Raw genomic sequence first — 10,271 nt, forward strand, 5'->3', positions numbered from 1 at the left:
ATGAAATGTTGTTTGATCTTAATTGAGAACTCGAGTAAAGAGGAGTTGAGGGGTTTTATAGAATTTGAAAGTGGGAACTCCTTTATTTGACCCCAAGATGAGTGCTCTCCTATTCCGACTTCCCTAGAGCCTCCGGTAGCACAACCGAGACAGTGATACCATTCTGTATAAATGGACTATTCTATTTGTACAAATATGGTATAGGGATGCATTCAATCTTTGTTTGTCTATTAGTTCACAATTTTTCTCTTTATCGCGGGGTAGAGCAGCTTGGTAACTCGCAAGGCTCATAACCTTGAAGTCACGGGTTCAAATCCTGTCTCCGCAAAATTTTTGTGTCTAAAAAATTGATGTTTGATCTTGGTAACTATTAATTAATTAATTACTATTAATATTAGCTTTTTTCCTTTCCAGATGGGAGGATAGAAGGTAATTTTAATGTGGCCGATTTCCCTTCTTTTGCAATCAGTTTCGCTACAACACCTGCTCTAGCTAATTATCCCCCCTTCCCAAGTGTGATTTCTATGTTATGTATGGCCGTGCCCTATGGAACTTCTAATGGAGATATGTGAATACATTAGGTTCTACAAAAAAATTGTTTTGTTTTTGTGTCAATTCAAAATCCGGAAAAAAGTTTTATAAGATTCAAAAGGTCCGTTGAGCGCCTCATGGCTATGTCATAATAGATCCGAATACTTGCCCCGGATCAACTTCCATATCATAATTGCTCTAGTGAATAACTAAATAATAAAAAAAAATAAATAGATGGGAGATAGCAGAGAAAGAAACTAAGTATAAAAATCTTTCATAGGTTCACTAATTACTTAACTGTTGGGTCTCTTTGTATGTGTTGTCCGGAAAGAGGAGGACTAAATGATTATTCGTTCTTGTCAAAGTGTTTGCTAATTATTGTTCGGCTATCTTACGGGTCTTCAAGGATCCTTTCATGCATTATGTTCGATATCAAGAAAAATCTATTCTGGTTTCAAAAGATATGCCACTTCTGATTAATAAGTGGAAATATTACCTTGTCAATTTATGGCAATGTCATTTTTACGTGTGGCCACAACCAGAAAGGATCTATATAAACCAAAATAGTGTAAAAAGAGGTGCTTCGAATCATTACTATTTGACTCGGACCTGTTCTAAAAAAGTCGAGGCATTTCGAATTGTTTGTTGACACGGACAAAGTCAAGGAAAACCTCTGAAATTAATTCAATATTGGACCTTGGACATATAATAGTTCCGCATCTTCACAGACATGTCTATTTCACCGAGCCTCTCTCAGAGACTGTGCCCAAATCTTACGCCTTTCATGCGGGTCGGAACTTACCCGACAAGGAATTTCGCTACCTTAGGACCATTATAGTTACGGCCGTCATTCACTGGGGCTTCGGTCGCCGGTTCCCCTGTCATCAAGTCACCTACTTCCTTGACCTTCCGGCACTGGGCAGGCGTCAGCCCCCATACATGGTCTTACGACTTTGTTGAGACCTGTGTTTTTGGTAAACAGTCGGGCCTGGTCATTGCGACCCCCTTTGTGAGGAGGCACCCATTCTCCCGAAGTTACGAGCCTATTTTGCCCAGTTCCTTAGAGAGAGTTGTCTTGCGCCCCTAGGTATTCTCTACCTACCCACGTTCGGTTTTGAATTAGAGACGTTCAAAATGATGAATCAACGTCGACTATAACTCCTAGCCTTCCAAGCTAAAGATGTGGGTTCGATTCCCGCTATCCGCTTATCTTATTCTTATGATTGATATTTTATAATATATATTATAAATATAATAAATTATTTATTAATATTATATTAATGTATTAATGAATTTCATTTATGCATAGGAGATTTTGGTTTATTATTAGGGATTTTAGGTATTTATTGGACAACGGGGAGTTTTGAATTTCGAGATTTATTTAAAATCTTCAATAACTTGATTGATAATAATGAGGTGAATTTATTATTTGTTACTTTGTGCGCTGTCCTATTATTTGCAGGTGCGATTGCTAAATCTGCTCAATTTCCTCTTCCCCACGGGGATCTATTTCCCGTACTCCATTTGTTTTCCCATGGGCCTTTTAAAAAATTTTTGTCCTAAAATTCTCTTTGATTTGGGTTTGGACACTTTAGTTGGACTTAAATTGGGTTAAATTAAAAATTAGGCCAAATTAAATACTCAATATATATACATACATATAGAAAAATATATTTAAAAATCTAATCGGGGTGGGATACCCTTCCCATCTCTTCTCAGAACCAGTTTGGATTGACATTTTTCTTTTTCAAAAAATTATTTTTATTTAAACACTTTTAAATAACCATAATTATTTAACTTTGATAATTTGAACTGTAATTCAAGTATTTAGATGATAAATGTGAATGTCATTATTTGATCTTTCAACTTCTTAGATGAAGCCAACTATATTTATCAAGATATAAATCTTTAACTAAATAGTTGCTGGCTTGAATCTCCACTTTTACATATTGTTGAATCAAATTAAATCTCTTAGAAAAATATAAATGTTTTATTTGTTAAACTATACTTATATTGACATATAGACAACTGTTTTATTTCAATTGACCTAACATGTTTGAAGTTATGAAGAAACTATTTGAGGTAGGTGGAAGAGCTTTTCTACTAGATAATATTTTATGATAGTGTTTGTGTATATTACACAAAACTCACACGCTTTTCTTTATCATTAAGGAGGAGTTGGGTGCGTGATAAAGTTATAGAGTTGAGTTGGTATTTATTATTTGAAGAGTTAAACTGTTTGTATTTATTGAGTTGGTAATTATTATCTAGAGAGTTAAATTATAGTTGAGTTGGTAATTATTGTCTGTATTTGATGTATAGAGTTGAGTTTGAAAGTTTGTGTTTGTGTGCAGAGTTGAGTTGAATTGAGTTAAAATATCTGATGCAGTTTTTGTAAATGAGATTAGTTTTTTTTTTTTTTTTTTTTTTTTTTTTTTTTTTTTGCTTTGATATTGTTGATTAATTTTCAACTATACACCTATTTTCTCAATGGTATAAATTGGAAAAATTCTATTTGTTTTTCAATTTGTAAAATATAACATATACTTCTCAATGTATTCTTTTCAAAAACTATAAAAACTCTAATTCTCTTCCATTTGTAAAACATACCATCAAAATACATGTCATATTGCAACTCGATTACTTATGAATTGGTATATTGTATGTATGTATATTGAATCTTGCTAACTTAACATTATTATAAAAAATTAACATATTGTACACATAAACATTGAGTAATTGGATAATTTAGTTTATGTTTATATAGTATGGATTGTATACGTCGAACTGAATTGTACATAGAATAATTATCTTTCATTTCATAATGATTGTGAGAATGTAATAGTATAGTACAGTTATATTTTTTTGAACATCACAAAAATTATATCAAACGATCAAACATGTGGCCATTCGAAAAAAACAAATTGATAAAATATATGTTTTTGGGTTGAAATATTAGGTGGTCAGTCTAATGGGTCTGAGCAAGTAGACATGTGTAGTACCGTAGTCAACTCTTCCGATATAACGAGGAAAAGGTCCGTTTTTTGTATGTCTATGTCAATTATATCAATTAGGTTGCATCTATCATCCCCTTCAATACTATGCTTATTTTATCTCATCTTAAAAAATAATGATTGGAAATTTGAAAATCTGATTCTTGTTAAAAGCAATTTCAAGACTTGTTAAAAAGCAATTTTAAGACATTTTTATTTATTTATTTCTATGCTTATGATGTTGAAAATATACTAACTTTCGTTATTATGTTTATTCCTATGCTTATACTTTCTTTGCCATGGAATTTATATCATACCTTTAGAATTGGTTTCCATTCATTCATATTTTTTGTATTTACAAATATTTTAATAAGATTAATTTTATGTATTTACAACTATTCTTTATATAAATAAAAACAATTTTTTTTTATTCTATAGAGATTTGAAATGTACTTTTTAATTACATAGAAAATTGTCAGATAAAATAAAATGAATATGGAATGAACCAAATTAAAATTATAAATAAAATTCTAAGTTGAAATTTAGAGATTGAAAATTAAAACAAACCTCAAACTATTTACAACAAATCAAAGTCCACCACTTAAAAGTCCACCACTAAACTTTCCAACAATGTCAACATACAAATGAAAAATACAAAACCATAATGCATTAGAAATGTTCACCAATTCAAGCAACAAACAATAGATTATAGCAAAGATCATTTTGAACGTAATACTTACGAACCTCAAACTAGTTACGAAAGGTATGTTCGATTAGTTTAGGTCCTACACAGAAGAAAAAGAAGTATAGTTAGACCATCGGGTAGATCAATACGATTGGAGTATAAATAAAATATACCAGATTAAACCTTTTGATTATGTTCGAAGTGAATGAAGGTCGGGCAGTCTACAACCAGAGGGCAGAAAAATTGGTCGGGGCCTAACAAAAACATAAAAATATTAATGATGGATTTTACTTTGATTATAAGGAAAGAATGAAGCATACCTTGTATGGATGAAATAAGTTGAAGTTAGAGGTGGAAGAAGGAAATAAAATATATTGCAATAGCCAAACCATGCATATGAGAATGTAAAATAGTTAAAGAAAAAGTTGAAATAAAAAAGTTAGAGCAAGGACGTAACAACACATTTTTCAGAGGAGGCAAGTTAGGCGCATTAAGTGCACCTAACTTCAATAAGTTCAAAGTACAATATACTCATAATAAAGAGAGTCAACTCAAACACAAATACATTAAGTAATGATTAGGTCAATATTAATTCGGTGGTTGAGCTGAAAATGGACATAAATATAACATAATATCTCACACACAAATAGACATAAGAATAAATATTAGAGGGCCTTAGGATTTGGTATAGCTCTTTCATTGGAACAAACCCAACTTCAAGCAAAGAAAATAAATAGTTCAACACTTGTAAAATTGAAGTTAAATTTAAATGTACGAAAATTGAATTTAGTTGAATATTGAAAATAATTTCAATGGAACAAAAAAAAAATATATATATATATATTCATCAGATGTAGAACACTAAACAAAATGAATATGTATGGAGGAAGAATTTATAAAGCAGTCCATAAAACATGAGGAAAAATAAAGATGCATTCATTTTTTAATCTAAATATCGAAATGAAATAAAATCAAATCAGAAATCATACTCAAATATTAGATTGCATATTTTTGGAACAAATCATCGTCGGCCTCCAGAGGAAAAAGAAGATAGAAAACAGACGAGTTGTTGAGGTGGATTGAACCATCCACCAAGCTCCAATAACATGGTCAGTATCCCCTACCAAGAATTCACTCGCCTTCCAAGTTTGATGGAAAAGCAGAAGAAAACACAGCAAGGGAAGGACACATGATTTATTATTGAAGCTACAATAGGAAATCTGAAAGAAAAAAGTATGGGAGACAGTCACGAAACATAGCAGATATCAGCAAGGGAAGGAAGAATAGTGACAAAGTAAATACAATAGAAATGGAAAAAAAATATAACCCATTCGAGCCAGTGGAAACAAAAGTGGTATAAATTGTAAGAGACGAAGAACAATTTATAAGAGTAAACACTAGTTAGTCACAAACATGCGAGCAAAAAAGATGCCCAAAATGAAATGGAAGCTAAATCAGAATAGAAACGAATCGAATGAAGTACGAAGCCAACAATAACTGGAAAATCAAACATGCAATGACGAATAAAACATGAGGAAATGGAGACGATAACGAACAAATCTTAAGTGAAAAACCAAATATTCGAATTTTTTTAGATCTAAACAGGAAAAAAACTAGATCTAGTATACAAACGTTTATAACTACTTAAAAAGTAGTTAGTTCTACCAAAAAAAAAATAGTTAGATCTACTAAGAAATCGTTCATATCTACCCAATCTAAAAAAAACCAAATAAGAAAAACACATCGTTGAACAAGAAAATGTGAATATGAAATGAAGTCTGAGAGGAATACAACCCATTCGAGTTGGAGGGAGAACGAAGAGACGAGATGAAGAAGACAAACCGAATGGCGAAAGAAGAGAGAAGATGAGAAAAGAGAGAGGAGTAATGAAAGCGCGTGATGAGGAGAGAGAGAGTAACAGAGGAAAGTAATTAAAACGCTTGAAAATGGAGTGTGAAACGAGAAAAGAAAAGGGTAAGTAAAACGTTTTCTTTTAAGCAGGCATCAAACATGGAAAGCTACACAACCTAACTCTATAGAGGCTATCAAACAACTCCTAAAAGTTTATACAACTCTGAGTTAAATTACAAATTTATTCTTTAAATTTTTATGTTTGTGTCTAATGAATCAAATATAAAAAAGTATATTAGGTATTGAAATTTCAATTTTATGTCTAATAGATGATTTAAACTTTAAAAATGCCCAAGTACCTAATACACTAATACACTTTTTATAATGAATGAATCAACTACACATGGAATTGAACTTAGTATATTCTTTAAAAAATGATTGAATTTTGTATTTATTAAAAATATTGTTAAAATTCCACACGTCCAATAGGTTTCTGAATTTGTAAAAATATTAAATAAGTTGAGGAATATAGAAATTTTAAAATTCCTTCCATTCTTTTTTCGGATTCAATTTATGAAGAAACTATGTAACAGCCCGAATAAGCTCTTTCGTTGAATGACTTGTTTCATTAGAGGTCTAGAATTTGTTTGATCGAGGGCGCTTCTCCCCAATATGAGATAAGTCGGCTATAGTTTGAACAGAACTTCAATTGGGCCAATTGCGTAATTATGACCTGAGGTAACGAGCGAGACCGCAAATGGATGGAAATTCTCCACTTAATGGCTGTCGCTTAACGCTCTGAATCTCGAAGGTCTTGGTAGGATTATGACTTGTTGGCCCAGCCCTTTGTTTTCTTGCAAAGTAGAGATGTACACGGGGCGGGTAGGGCCGAGGATGCCATTTCCCATCTTCGTCCCCGCTTCCCATTTTATTCCCCATCCTCATGAAATTTTCCATGGGGATCGGGGCGGGGATTCCCTGTTATTTTTTTTTGGTAAAAATATCAATTAATTTAAATCACTAATGTGAATAAATTTTAATTAAATAATTAACTTTATCACTAAATTATTTATTATTAATTTTTTTATTATCATTAGTTTTATATGACAATTTGAATTTAAAGATAAATTACTCAAATTTTTGTTTGAAAAAGCTAATTAATTTTTTTAGTAGAAAGAAATAAATGTAAATCAAATTATTCATATATATAATCTAAATTTAAATATTCAATTTAAACATATTCATTATCTTTCCTTATAAATAATCAAATTTGAAATTTGAAATTAATATTTATATAATAATAATAATAACATAACATATACTTAATAAATATTTAGAAGCTAATCGGGACGGGGACGGGGAATGGGGGCGGGCGTAGGGGGCGGGAAAGGACGGGGAATGCATTCTCGTCCCCATCACCCGTTTAGGCTCACAGGGAACTTTTCCTTTCCCCCATTCCCTCCCCCATTTCCCACTCTATGGGGAAATTGGACATCTCTAGTGGTATCTCTTACAATGTTTTGCAAGCTCCTTCCTTTGTTGAGCTCTGCCATCCCGCTCTTCGAGATCTTTCATTGGCTCTTTTCATTCAATAAAAATTTGTGATTGACTTTGATTCCCTCCCTTTAATCGTACTTTAGTCTAAGCTATTACTTCAGACTAAAGCACGAGACGAAAGGAAGGTAAATAGGAGTTAATGACCGGCGTAATAGATCAAATAAGACTTTATTAGATACAAAAATTAAAAGTTCATTACCTTATTAATAGATCCAGAGATATATAGACACAAAGATTGATACCTATTAAAAAATTATAAAGTTCTTAAGCCTACTTGACACAAATTATACCAAACTGGCAATTACATATAAATCTAAAGTTATCTTTTTTGGGAATACTATTGATTTTATATCAATTAATCATCTAAACTTCGTAAGTATATCTCCAAGCTTTAAGTTACATTTTTTTTTTCTTATACTTCATCTGACACAATATTTATATTAAATCATTAATGAATCAATTGTTATGCAATTATTAATTCAATGTTTAAATTGACAAGCTCTCAAAAATTAGGGATATGAATGATATTTTTCCTAATTTTTATTTAAAATAAATGTAATATCATGTTCACGAGATTTAAATATCGATGTCAATGGAAATATCAAGGTCTTAATTTTAAAGAAATTTCGATGGAAATATCAATTATAATAGATATTTCTAAAAACAATTATAAAAACAAAAAATTCAAAAATGATTTTAAATTAACAAATAAACATTTTACGATTTTCAAATAAGTTAATATATCTATTATTTATATTATATTTGTATTAGTAACATGTTGATTATTTTTTTTTGTATTTCGTGGGTTTTTCTATAATATAATAGAAATTTCGATCCACCATGTCGTTATCGAATCCATTAAAATGTAAAATATTAATAGAAATATCTTACATTTTAAAGAAAATTTAATACTATGGAAGCCCATCTTTATACAAAAATCAAAATTTAAGAATAAAAACAATGTAAAGAATTGAGACAAAGCTATATATATATACCTAAAAGCCCTAAAACAAAACAAATCAAATGGAACAAAGTGAAGCAATGAAGCATCAAAGCCAGCATTCACTCACACATGAGTTAAACAAGTCGAAGCCGCCTTAGCCAAAACCCTAACCACAACGGACCTGTACCTGAGAGGCTTAACCATACTCCACGTGCTGATTCCGCCGCCGTAGCCATCGGCGGCAACAGTTACCGCCGTCCCCTCCGGAACCACGTGGAACATCGGCGCCGGTGCTAACCGAGCCTGTCTCTTCCGAATCTCGCTCAGCTCGATGAATCTCGACGGAGTTCTTGTTAATCCTATCAACGCCATTGGCCTCCTCGAATTACTCCTTTGATTTCTGAATAATCCACCGACTGCATGCGAAGAAAACGACCTCGATCCATTCCCGTACCGAAAGCTCTGGCTTCGTATAAACAATGATTCCGATCTATTTCCGAAACTTTGCCCTAGCGAAGCAGAGTCTTCATCTCGGAGCGTTACGGCGTCGAAAATCTTCCCGCAGAAAACAATTTCACTAGGAGACGACGACGACGACGAACTTGTTTTCTGCTTCAAGTCGGTGCAAAATTCGAACAAATCGTGGCGATCATCGTCGTGGTTACTGCTTGAATCACCGGCTTCGGATTGTGGTTCGTGAATCGGAAAATCGCGGAAAGAGAGAGTGTCTTCGTCGTCGTTAACGTCAATGAGGTCGAAAACATCTGGATTATGCTCCACTGTCGCCATTGGAGCAGAAAATCTCTTCCAGAGGAGAAAATTACGGTGAAATGAAATGAAAATATAGATCAAAGATGAGATGGAGATTGAATTGGTGGATTAAATAAAGGGAGAAAGAGGAAAGGAGAAGGATGCTTCCTGTGGAGAGCTTCTGGAAGGATGAAGGTTGGATTTGATCCGCCATGGATTTTAATTTAGTTTTTTTTGAGCTAAACCGTGTATGACAAGTTTTCAAAACGAAGACTTTCTGGAAACAGAGTAAGAGAGTGTCTAATTAAACTTCCGTTTTTATTATTTTATTATTAGAAATAATGGGTGGTATTAAATATTGGAAAAAATACGTATTTAAAAAATTGTTTGTAAAAATATGGTGAATTTTTTAAGATTTTTTTTAATATATAATGACAAAAATAGGGTTGGAGGGAAAGTATTCCAAAAATAAGTTTTTAAAGTGTATCGGGTACTCGATTACACCTGGTACACGAGTCCCTATCCATCTGGCACGCACAGTCTGTCGTGGCATTCATGTAGGGTTGACTGATGTAAAGTCGTGTATCCAGTACCAACAAAATACACATCGTTCATAGACAGTGTGGGATAGTTTTTCCACTGTAGTGTTGAGTTGTCGGAGAAGGGAGGCGACTGCACAACATACTATCCCATTTGATCACCGTATTATTCCATATGTTCAGCAGGCAGGTTTTCTTGGGTTGCACAAATTGGTTTCATCCAGCTTGATTGGCACCTTATTACTGCCCTAGTTGAGCGTTGGAGACCAGAAACCCACACATTTCACCTACCTTGTGGGGAATGTACGATTACGCTGAGGATGTTGCCATACAATTTGGGTTACGAGTAGACGGGCAACCATTGACAGGTTCACTATAGTATGACTGGAAGAACATTTGTGAAGAACTCTTAGGCGTTTTAC

This window comes from Benincasa hispida, chromosome 6 (genome assembly GCF_009727055.1).
Source record: "Benincasa hispida cultivar B227 chromosome 6, ASM972705v1, whole genome shotgun sequence".
NCBI classification, from domain to species: domain Eukaryota; kingdom Viridiplantae; phylum Streptophyta; class Magnoliopsida; order Cucurbitales; family Cucurbitaceae; genus Benincasa; species Benincasa hispida.